This window comes from Canis lupus, chromosome 9 (genome assembly GCF_048164855.1).
Source record: "Canis lupus baileyi chromosome 9, mCanLup2.hap1, whole genome shotgun sequence".
Classification (NCBI taxonomy): Eukaryota; Metazoa; Chordata; class Mammalia; order Carnivora; family Canidae; genus Canis; species Canis lupus.
The window spans coordinates 50,676,967-50,688,595 of NC_132846.1; the positions used below are offsets into that span (position 1 = coordinate 50,676,967).

The following is an 11,629-nucleotide window of genomic DNA, read 5'->3' on the forward strand; positions in this document are numbered from 1 at the left end:
TATGTTCTGGTAAAACTTTATTTACAAAAACAACCAGTGGTTGGATTTGGTCATAGTTCACTGATCCCTGCAATAGGTGAAGTATTTGAGGGTGATCTGGTCTTCATAAATATGAAATGCCTTCCCTTTCACTGATCATAGAATAGTTAGCTAACACTTAGAGATTGTATTCAGCAAACTGGTCTGGCCAGTACAAAAAACGGATTTTTAAAAATCTTCTACAAGCTTGTTCTGGGTGTCGATCCTGAGTTGTAATCCATTTTATCTTCCTAGTTAATTTTTTCTTGTCTCCCTAAGCTTGTGTGTCACAGACCTCATCCTGACTGTCCCTCCCCAAAGTCTCCAATTTGGCGTTGGGCTACCTCGGTCTTCCATTACGTCCCCAGCCCACACCTTTTAGAGAATTTAGAATTCCTGTTAGAATTCCTCAGTCTGTTGCCTCCATTGGAAAGAGTTATTTTTGACCTACCCTGACCCCGTCTTGAACAACAATAAAATGGGGATTGGGAGAAACGTGACACAAATCAATAGGTTATCCCAACAGACGTGATCTTTGAAGCTGTTTTTTCTCGGACACTTGCAGCAGTAACAAAGACAAATAGCAACTCCCTCACATTGCCATCTGAGCAGTAGGTGGCTCGGCAGATCACAACGTGACCTCTAGTCTGGGTGAGCAGCAGGTTTGAGCAGGATGAGGGATGGGAGAACAAAGATTTTGGTCACAAGGAGAGAAAGGGGGACAGCCAAAGGACAACTGGTACCTCAGTTTCTCATTACAGTTGTTGGTGCCCATGGGTTTCCCACCTGCTTTGCAGTTTTTTCTGTTCCCCTACTTTTTCATTTACCCTCATCTCCTTATTTTACAGCAATTCAATAAACATTTATTGAGCACCTATTGTGTACAGGGCACTGACATGATAACTTGGGCATCATAGTAGCTGTAGTGTTTCTTTGCCTGATTCTGAGCAAAGTGGGGTTGAGAATTGATTGCTATGGCTGATTCCAGGATGCTGTGGGGAGTGAAGGAAGAATAACCCAATGCCTTCCTCTTCCACTTTTCTGGGTGTATTAACTGGCAGGAGAATGGTCATGAGCACACAGAACAGATGCAGGAAACTATTGCCTCTTGTTTGGGTTGTGTGCCCCCACGTGAGCTCCTGTGATACTAACAGTTGCGGTACCTGCAGTGATGGTAATAAGTGACAAAAATATGATCTATGACTTTATGCCAAGTGTAGTGTAGCTTTATTACCTCTATTTACTCATCTAATTCTCACAACAACACCATGAGGCAAGTATGGTTATCATTCCCATTTTATATAAGAGAAAGAAGCCAACAGAATTGAAGGCACTTGTCATCGCATGGCTAGGTGATGGCAGTGCTGGGAAGGGAAGCCAGGCAGTCTGGCTTGCCATCACATTTATCTCATTGTGTCATAGCGCCTGTTTGTTTCTGCTTCTCCAACTTGACTGTGAGTTTGTTGGTGGTATGAGCATGAACATTTTTTTAAATTTTATTTTGTAAAGTAAAACGCATATGCAGAAAATTGCATAAAACATAAAGTGTAAAGCTCAATAAGTGGCTATGAAACAAAGATCTCTGTATTCACTGCCTATACATTACCACCACCCCAGGAAATCCCCCAGTCCTCCTCTTAATTGTTACACCTCCACTTTCCCCCCAAGTAACAGCTCCCCTGCTCTCTAGCACCACAGATAGTTTTGTCTGTGTCTGAATAGAGCTACATGGGGTATCATACAAATTCTCTTTTGTGTCTGGCCTCTTTTACTCCACTTGATATCGTCACATGTAGCTGTAATTCATTTGTTTTCATTTTGGTATAGTGTTCCATTATAGGAGCACTATTGGGTCTATTGTTGAGGGACTTTGGGGGTGGTTTCTAGCTTTGGGGTGTTATGAAATCCTATGTCTTTTGGTGCCCATGTACACATATGTACACATATTTTTCTTGGATGTAGATCTAAAAGCAGTAGGTGATGGAACTAGACCTAAAAGTGAACTTTCTGAGTCAAAATGTATGTCTATGTTCACTGTGGTTTTACAAATTTCCCTTCCTCAGCAGCATATGAGTCCCTGTTGCTTCATGCCTCCTTAGCACTAAGGATGTCACATGTTTAAAGTCGATAGTGGTAACTTATTCTGACCTTAATTTGCATCTTTCTGATTTTTAATGACATGAACATTTTCATATATTTATTGGCTCTTTTGAATCTTCTTTTTGAATTGCCTGTTCAAACCTCTTACCCATTTTTCTTTTTCATCTTTGCCTTTTTTTAAAAAAACTGATTTTGAGGAGTTATATATTCTGAATTCAAGTCTTATGCTGGTTACATGTTTGGCACAGAAACTTCTCTTAATCCATTGCTTGCTTTTCACTCTCTTGATGGTGTCTTTTGATGGACTGAGGTTCTTAATTTTAGTAAAGTTAAATGTATTGATCTCTTCCTTTGTGGGTAGTGTTTTTTGTCTTATCCTCTAGAAACTTTATTGTTCTGTTTTCTTTATAGAGCTATAGTCTACTTGGAATTGATTTTTGTGTATGGTATGGGATAGGGGTTGTCTTCTTTCTTTTTCTTTTCTTTATTGATATTGAATTGACTCAGCACCATTTATTCAAACAACCATCTTTCCCCACTGCTTTTCAGTGTCACTTTTGTTGTAAATCAAGTGACCCTATATGTATGGGTCTGTTTATGGACAATATTTTGTTCTAAAGTTCCATTTCCTATCCTTATGCCAATATTATACTATCTTAATTACTGTAGCTTCACACTAAGTCTTATATTCAGCAGAGGAACTCCCACCTAGATCTTACCTGAATTCTATCTTTGTGTCCCCAGAGCCAACCTCACTGCTTGCCACATTATAGATGTTCAATAAATACTCATTGGATGAAAGGGACTCTGGTGCTGGTTTCTGTGGAGTTACAATTGCAGAAGGCAGTAGGAGGAGGATCCTGGAAGGATCCTCTCCCAGGATGGAGGTTGGATTTGGAGGGTGCTTTGGATGCATGGGTGGATTTTTGGGAGTAGAAAGACCACCATGTTTACATTAGGCATATTCAAAGAGTCCATGGGGGTTAATGGAGCTGGGAAGCTCTGACAGAGATTGGCATTAGGGATAGGGCAGAAATGGTGGAGTGGGTTAGCTGGATGCCCTTACCAGTGACAATGGCATCCAGCTGTGTCCCTGGCAGGAGGCAGAGGCTTCTGTAGGAAATGTAGGAAGCATTAGCAAACTAATACTTCCACCAAATCTAAAACTTCAACCAATTCTAACCCCAATGCATTCCATCAGCCTCCCCACCACCCACAGAGACTGTTCCTATGCCTGGAACTAGACCTTGGTGTCAAGCAAATTGGTGGGTTGCTTTCCACTCTCTTCATCTCCCTGTGGGATTCTGGAAGGGTCCATATTTCAGAGATGCCTTCCTTGACTCTGGCCTCTCCCTGTTGCCACAGGCAGCTAAGCTTCCTCAAACACCACCTTCAGGCTGTCACCTCTCCACCTCAAGACCAACAGTGAACTCTGTCATTTGCAATATACATTCCAAACTCCTCAGTTTGGATTTTAAGACCCTCCATATTCTAACCTCTAAATACCCAGTCTTCCTTTTTTCTCCCACCCTGGTTAATTATCTTATTTCCCATACATAAAATGCTCATTCCCAGATGAGTTGTTCCTTCCACTTAAATGCCTTTATCTTTTCTTCTATTTCTTCTAGTATTCTTTAAATTCAACCCATGTTTTGTCTTTTTCCTCCTCCAGTCCCTTCTGACTACTTTAGCACCCTATTCTCTCCCATCTCTGAAACTTCTGGCATATTCATATCTTGTTATTGAAAGGTTGCTATTTACAATTCTCTTCATAGATTGTAAGAAAGGAAAGCTGTATTAGTCAAGATTCTTCTGGTAGCTGTATTATTTTGCTAGGGCTACTGTATTAACCAGGGTTCTCCAGAGAAATAGAGCCAACAGAATAGATGATAGACAGATAAAGAGATTTGTTGCAGGAATTGGTTCACGTTGTTATGGAGGCTGAGAAGCCCCACAATATGCCATCTGCAAACTGGAGAACCAGGAAAAACTCAGTCCAAGCCCACAGGCCTGAGAAGCAGGGGAACTGATGGTGTAACTCCCTATTCTAAGTCAAAGCCCTAGAATCTGTATCCCAACTCAAGAAGACAGAGAGAATTCACCTTCCTTTGCCTTTTTTGTTTCATTCAGACTTCCCAACATATTGGAATGTGCTGCCCACATTGGTGAGGGCAGATCTCTTTATGCAGTCCACTGAATGGAATGCTAATCTCTTCCAGAAACACCCTCAAGGACACACCCAGAAATAATGTTTTACAACTATCTGGGTATCCCATAGGCCAATCAAGTTGACACATAAAATTAACTATCATAGCTGCCATAACAAAATACCACAGACCGGTAGCTTAAATTACAGCAATTTATTTTCTTATGGTTCCAGAGGCTACAAGTCTTGGGTCAAGGTGTCAGCAGGTTTGGTTCTTCTGGGCCTTCTCTCTGACTTGCAGATAATTGTTTTTCACTGTATTCTCACATGCCCTTTCTTTTGTGCATGCTTGTGGTGTCTCTCTGTATATCCAATTTTCTCTTATGAGGATACCAATCATATTGGCTTGGGGCCCATCCTAATGGCTCCATTTTAACTTTATTACCTCTTTAAAAGTCCTTATCTCTAAATATAGTCATATTCTGATGTACTAGGGGTTAGGACTTCAACATATGAATTTGGGAGAGACACATTTCAGTCTATAACAGTAGCCAACTCACAGTGGATAAAGCCAAAAGAAAGAATTTTTCATCTTCAGTATCTGAAAAATTGAGGTTGATCAAATTGTTAAAGCTGGATCCTAGCCCCTTGTCTAGAATCTTGTGCTTTCCCTTTTTCATCTCCATTTTCTTCTGTGTTAAAATCATTCTCAAGCAGGCTTCCCTTCACTTGTGCCAAGGTGGCTGACATGGCTTTTGGCTTGTTATTATACCAACTTATCAACTCTAGGAAAAAGAAAGCTTCTATCCTAGTGGTACTGGAAAAAGTCCTGGGGCCAATTCCCATTGGCCCAGATTCAGTCATGTGCCCATCACTGAACCAATGACTGAGATTCTAATTAGCTGGACTTCGGCCTATAACACCCCCCCCCCCCCGCCCCCCCCGTGGTTGCTCACTCTGGTCAAAAGGTAGAGTCAACTCAGTCAAATCACATAGACTAAGAGTGGGAAGAGTGACACCATACAGAAAACCCAAGGCATTGTTCTAGAAGAAGGGGGGACAGGATGCAGAGCAAGAAAAATAAATAACCATTCCAGGCTTTCCTATTCATCTTATTTTGATCCACACACTAACCCTAAGAGGTAGCTTTTGTTATTCTCATTTCATAATAAAGAAACGGAGGCAGAGAGAGGATACTTTGATCAAATAGTTAGTAAATTGAGAGCTAGATTTAAGTACTGATCTATGTGACTCCAAAACCCACATCCTTTCTCCTACTATACCATTTCCTTCAGCTTCTAGGCAAGGATTTAGCTTCCAGCTTCATCAACAACTGGCCGAGTTGTAAGAAACCATAGGAGCTCAATAGGTGATAGAGGCCAGAGGTTAATTATAGCTGGTTGCACATTGGGCATGCTGCAAAGTGTGTTCAGGGTCTGAGGTGGGGGCAGGTAAGGCTCAGGGCTGAGTACAGAGGATGTGTGAACAAGGAATTCTGGAGTGAGAGAGTGAGGGGGATGGGGAGGAGAGAACTGGGAAGGACATACAGCTAGCAAGTTGGTGGATGAAAGAGGTACAATTTACTTCCCGTGGCTTTACCTGTGCACATGTGGCTCTTTTGGGGGATTCCCCTGCTGTGTCCCATTTACCCATTTCTCCCCTCTTGAACTTGAGTTCTGCTGTATGAGTAAGTAAGGGTGGGTCTGCCTGGCTCCTTCAGATCTTTCCCTTTGTTCATCTTTGCAGACACCTTTCCAGAATTCCAAACCCAAGAACATGAAATTCAGAGATTGCTTAGTTCATTGCACTGGAGTGGAGTGAGAGACCAGCCTGAAAATGATCTTCCTGACTCTCTACCATTAGTTGTTGTGTGACCCTGGGGAAATTATTTGGTTTTCTGGGCTTCAGTTTCCTTATGTGTAAGATAGGGATAAGAAGAGGTTGGCCTTTTAGAGCAGAGACAATCTTCCAAAATTTCTCAGGATAGTGTCCTATTCACTCTACATGCTCAGAAATGAAAATATCAGGCATTACGGACTCAAGGCTGAGAAGCCTGGGTGGACAGGGGCTGCTCAGCCCAGAGCACAGGCTCTGAGAAGAGGTAAGCTGGCTCCTTGTTCAGAATGTTTCTGCAAACTCAACTCAGAGTTATAGTGTCCTTTGGGAGAGAGCTCATGGGCAGGCAAGCAGGGTTATATCTGAGTTTGCTTTCCTTGAAGAAGGCTTAGAATAGGCTTCTCAGAAGAAGTGAGTCATAGGGAGTGATTTTAAGAAAGGGGAGGGACAATGGAGTGGCATGAAACTTCAAAAACTGACCTCCATAAAAATGTAGCCAGTAAAAACGGACCAATTTTACACCCCCACCCATATCAATTGAGAGTTCCTTTGCCATGGAAATCTATATCCACTGATAATCCCAAATGCACCTTTGATTTCAGAATACATTTATGTATACATATTTGGCAGTAAATCTACTTCCTAATCATGTTTATAGCTTAAATTAGTATGGAAATTAACCCTGAAACCCCAAACCATTCCAAAGCACTGGATTTTACAGACCTTGAACTACTTTTCAATAAATGTTGAAAATGTGCACTGCATAAAAAAATAAAAGCTGATAGTATTAATTTAATTTCATTTCCATTAAAGATATCACAAATGATTTATTGAGCTTTTAAAAGTAAAAAGGCATATGCTCTGTTATGGGCACGTGCCGCTTAGAGATACAGGTTGTTTGAATGAAAAATAACTCTTTTGCCAGATGCTAGGTTATGGCTAGATCCCAACTGCAAATAAATTTCTGTGAGTTTCACCATAATGATGTCTATAACATATGTCTTTGTGCAGAAACATCTCATATCTTTAGCAATATATAGCTACATACCAGGTTTTATCACATTCCTGGTTCTGGAAAGATTAAGTTTCGAACTATCTTTCTGTGATTATGAATTTGTTCATTCACAAATTGAACACTCACTATATGTCTTAAATTGTGTTATGTGCTTGCTGAAAATAGTGGGTAAAGAGAGCAGATTTGATCTCTGCCTTCATGGAACTCTAGTAGCCTGGGGACCAGAAAGCCATGAGATAAATGAGCCCAAAGGAATATATAATAATAGTTTGGGATAAGTGTGCTTCAAATCAAATATGGAAGGGGCATTTAATTTAGTTTTTGAGGACTAGGAGGGCCTGGCATTTAGCCTGAGATGCAAAGGCGAGGACTGTGGTGTTCATATGTACACAGACCCCCTTTACACATGTGTTACTGGATATCTGTGGAAAGATAGAAGAAGGTCTGCAAGAACCCTTTGCATACCATGTATTAGGTCAGGGTGAGGGTGGGTAGGGACTTCATAGGTAGGTGTCTAAATGGGCACCATTCCCAGCTCAGAGAGGCTGTCACCTACTCCCAGCCACACTCCTGGTAAGTGGCACAGCTGGCATCTGAGCCCATGTCTCTGCCTCAAGGCATGTGTTCTTTCTCTCACAAGACAAGGCCTCTTGGGAGAGACGAGTCCCCTCCACCCCCTCAAATTCCAAATACTTCATCAAGTGCTTCCCTGCAGGCGGTTGGAATTTCAGCTGCCTTCTTCAGTTTAGGCTGAGACAAATGGGTCTTTTTCCCAGAGGGCCGCCCTGGACCAGAAGACCCGAGCTGTGGCTTCACCCTCTGAGGCTGCATCTGTCGGCGCTGTCAGGATGGTTGGGCAGCCTACACAGAACAACTGTAACCAAAGCCGAGGAACTTCTTTGGATGTTGAGAGGTTTCTGTAGCTCTTCTCTTCCCAGCTAGAAGCCTGTGGAGATAATTAGATCATTCAGGGTGATAAGGCTGGAGGCTCAGTATCACTGGACTTGCCTGAGGGTGGAGAGCAGGTCTGGGGAGCACCAGGTGTCATCTGTGGTTTGGCCACCCCTGTGGGGGAGGGGGAGATACATGGCCCCAGAGAAGAGCAGCTTCTGGACTTTTTCCTTCTTTTTTCTTAAACTGACATTTACAAAGAATAACAATTCAGTTATAATATATATATAATAAAATGCATGATCAGCTCAATTCCACAGATTATAACAAGGTATACACTTTTGCCACCCCAAACAAGGTATGAAATATTTCCATCACCCCAGAAAATTCTCTTGTCCCCTTTTCCAGTCAGTCCTCTGTCCCCACCCCACCATAGACAACCAGTGTTCTGACTTCTTTCACCATAGATTAGTTTGGTCTGGTCTTGGATTTCACTTAAATGGAATCATACTCTATGTAGTCTTTAGTGGCCAGCTGCTATCACTCACCTAATGTTTAGGGAGTTCATCCAACTTGCTGTCCATATCAGCAGCTTGTTCCTTTTTATTGCCAAATAAAATTCCACGGTGTAGATCTACCATAATTTGTTTATCCAATTTTAGTTGGTGAATATTTAGATTGGTTTTGGTTTGGGGTTATTATGAGTAAAACTGCTGTGAACATTTGTGTTGAAATCTTTTTATAGACATATGTTTTTATTTCTTTTGGGTAATCTAGAAGTGGAATTGCTGGGTAATCGGGAAGTTGTATTTTATGTACCTTTACTCTAGCTTATATTGGAAAGAGAAGCAGCATGGAGATGGAGTCTCCTGTGCTCATGGCTTTGCTGTCCTCCCTGATAAACTTCAGTGGGTACAGCATATTTATGACCCAACTCCACTCAGATGCTGATTAGGCAGCCTTGAACAAATGCTGTGGACACTGGTCAGCAGGTGCCACTGACTGGAAGGGCTGGATCTCACCCTAAAATCATCTTTCTTTTGGCTCCACATTCTGTCCATTCTTGGTTCCTTAACCCCAATAACTAGGCCCATCTCCATGTATCTGCTCTCCCTTCTGCTCTATAGGAAGGCAGCGCTGTGTTATTGGAAAGCTCTGGAGTCAGGCAAATTTGGTCTGTCTCCTGGCTCTGCTATTTGCTAGCTGAGTGAAATGAGTAAGTTACTTAATGTCTCCGGGCCTTGGTTTCCTAGAAACTGTGGGAAACAAGTGTTTTGAAGAGTAGTTATAAGAATTGCATCAAGGCTGCCAGATACGCCTATGGAGGTTGTCCTTGCCCTAAGGACCCACCACATGTTCTGCTGAGCCCTGTGCCTCCTTGCGCAGCTGTATCAGCATAGAAGAAGGGGCATCTTTTACAATTTATCTGCCAGAGGGGGAAATTTTTTCACATTTTTCCACCCAGATGGGATGTCTTGTAGCTGTAGTCCTACCATGAGATGTACAATGTTCCACATTCAGAAAGTACTAAATAAATGCTAGCTATTATAATGCAAATTGCATCAGGCAGGATTCTTGGTAGCAAGCAATAGAAATAGGCTCTGGTTCTCTTACAGATAAAAGGGAATTTTCTGAAGGAATACTAAGGGCTCACAAATGTATTAGGAGAGGGGGAAAGCCAGGCTTGGGAATGTCAGGAAGCAGTGACAGGAAGCTGTTTTGACGATTGAACAACAGGAATTTCAACCAGTCACCTAAGCAGGAACTGCCTGGTCTATAACCTGCAGTATTTGCTGAGATAAATATGGCCTCCAACAGTCCTACATCTTTGTCTTACTTGCTCTGGGGAGAGAGTATCTGATTGGCCAATTCAGATTCACATTCTTGCCCACTGTTGGGGATGAACTGGAAGAGTCAGTATTCAACTCCAGTTTCCTTAATAAGGGACAGCCCCTCACTATCCAGAAGATATCACCCCATGGGAAATCCCCATAGGTTCTCACTATCCCCAATATGTCACCCTCTGGAGGATTCTCCATTATGATGGGCAGGAACTCTCTTACCCAAGAAGGTATCCCATGGGTGATTCCCTGTAAATGATGGCAGATCCTCCCAAGAAGGCACCCAATGGAGACTTTCCACACTGGGATAGTAATGGTTAGGGAGATTTTATGCTGGACAGCCAACAAAATGATGAATCCACTATTTAGGTACATTTTGAGGAGTGAAAAATGTTCTGATTTATTGCCAGGAGTTGTCATCACTTGGTAAACCAAACCTTAAAAATGCAGGATCCCATTAAGCCAAGTCTTCTCTTAAGTTGATAGAGGGATAATGACCTCTCAGACAGAGCAGGGCACAATGCCTCAGCCTTTCCACTTTCATTTTTGGAAAACATACTCATTCATTGTTTTTTTTTTTTTTTTAAAGGCAGAATCACCTGAAGAGATACCATTTGAGTTCTGGGAGAGCTGCCTGCTGACTTCCAGAAGATTTATTCCTCACATTAATGACTGTTAGCATAGCAGAGTGAAATGTGCTTGAGAAGCTGTGAAAATAGTAATGATCATGGTGGTGATCAAGGCTGATAGGAAGATGCTCTTGGGGAGAGTTGAAGCTTTGATTTATAGCTTTAGTACCAAGGAATCACAAGCATCTCTGTTGCAAGCCACACTGGCACCTGATACTAAACCATGGGGCGGTGGGGTCTTGCATCTAGAAGGTTGCAAGATGAGTAAGTGTTTGGAGGGGCACAGATGCCAAGGAGAATGTATTATACATTCTATGGTGGGGCGATAATGCAGTGGGGTAGGAGAATAACATGGTCTCAGTTCCTAGAGAAAGAAAGCCAGCTTTGTGGAGCAGAGGAGAAGATGTGCATAATAGTTGGCCATTGGGGCACCTGGGTGGCTCAGTTGGTTAAGCATCTATTTTTGGTTCAGGTTATGATTCCAGAGGAGTCCCACACTGGGTTCCTTGCTCAGTGGTGAGCCTGCTTCTCCCTGTCCCTCTGATGTTCCCCCTACTTGTACGTGTGTTCTCTCTCTGTCAAATAGATAAAATAAAATCTTTAAAAAAAATAATAGTTGGCTATTGTGCCTGGAACTTCACCCATGTCAGCTTGTTTAACCCTCACCATAACTGGGAATAGTAGGTATTATTATTTCCATTATACACATGAAGGAACTGAAGCTCAGAGAGATTATGTAAATTGTATTATGGTCTGATTTCTGTGGAGTGACTTGTGGCTAGAAGTTCTAAAGGAAGCCTTAGAACACTGCCACATGGTTTAGATCTTGAATCAGTGGGAGGAAAGAATATTCTAAACTGCCACATTGGCCAGAAGAGAAGACACCTTCATCACCTCATTTTGATGACTTTTTCATGATCATTAACATGTCCTTAGTGGACCTCAACACACAAGTTCTCGAGGCAGATCTCCCTGATGGCAGGAGAGGGCATGGAGACTCATCCCCACCACTGATGGCTGCTCCTACATGGAAGGTCCAGCTGCTGCTTGTCAAGGAGAGGTGGAAGATGGAGGAGGGAAGAAAGGTGAGAGCTGATTGGTACTCAAGCCACCCAGGCTCTTTTCTCTAAGCAAACAGCCCCAGCAGAGCCAC

General features: G+C 42.3%; 1 long non-coding RNA gene across 1 annotated transcript in view; it reads left to right on the top strand.

Moving 5' to 3' along the window:
* LOC140640284 (uncharacterized) overlaps positions 1–11,048 on the top strand; it is a 30,271-nt gene extending 19,223 nt beyond the window's left edge. Inside the window, exon 3 of the long non-coding RNA XR_012036953.1 lies at positions 10,437–11,048. This is a non-coding gene — a long non-coding RNA (uncharacterized lncRNA). The remainder of the gene's footprint in view (positions 1–10,436) is intronic.
* Positions 11,049–11,629: the final 581 nt, after the last annotated feature.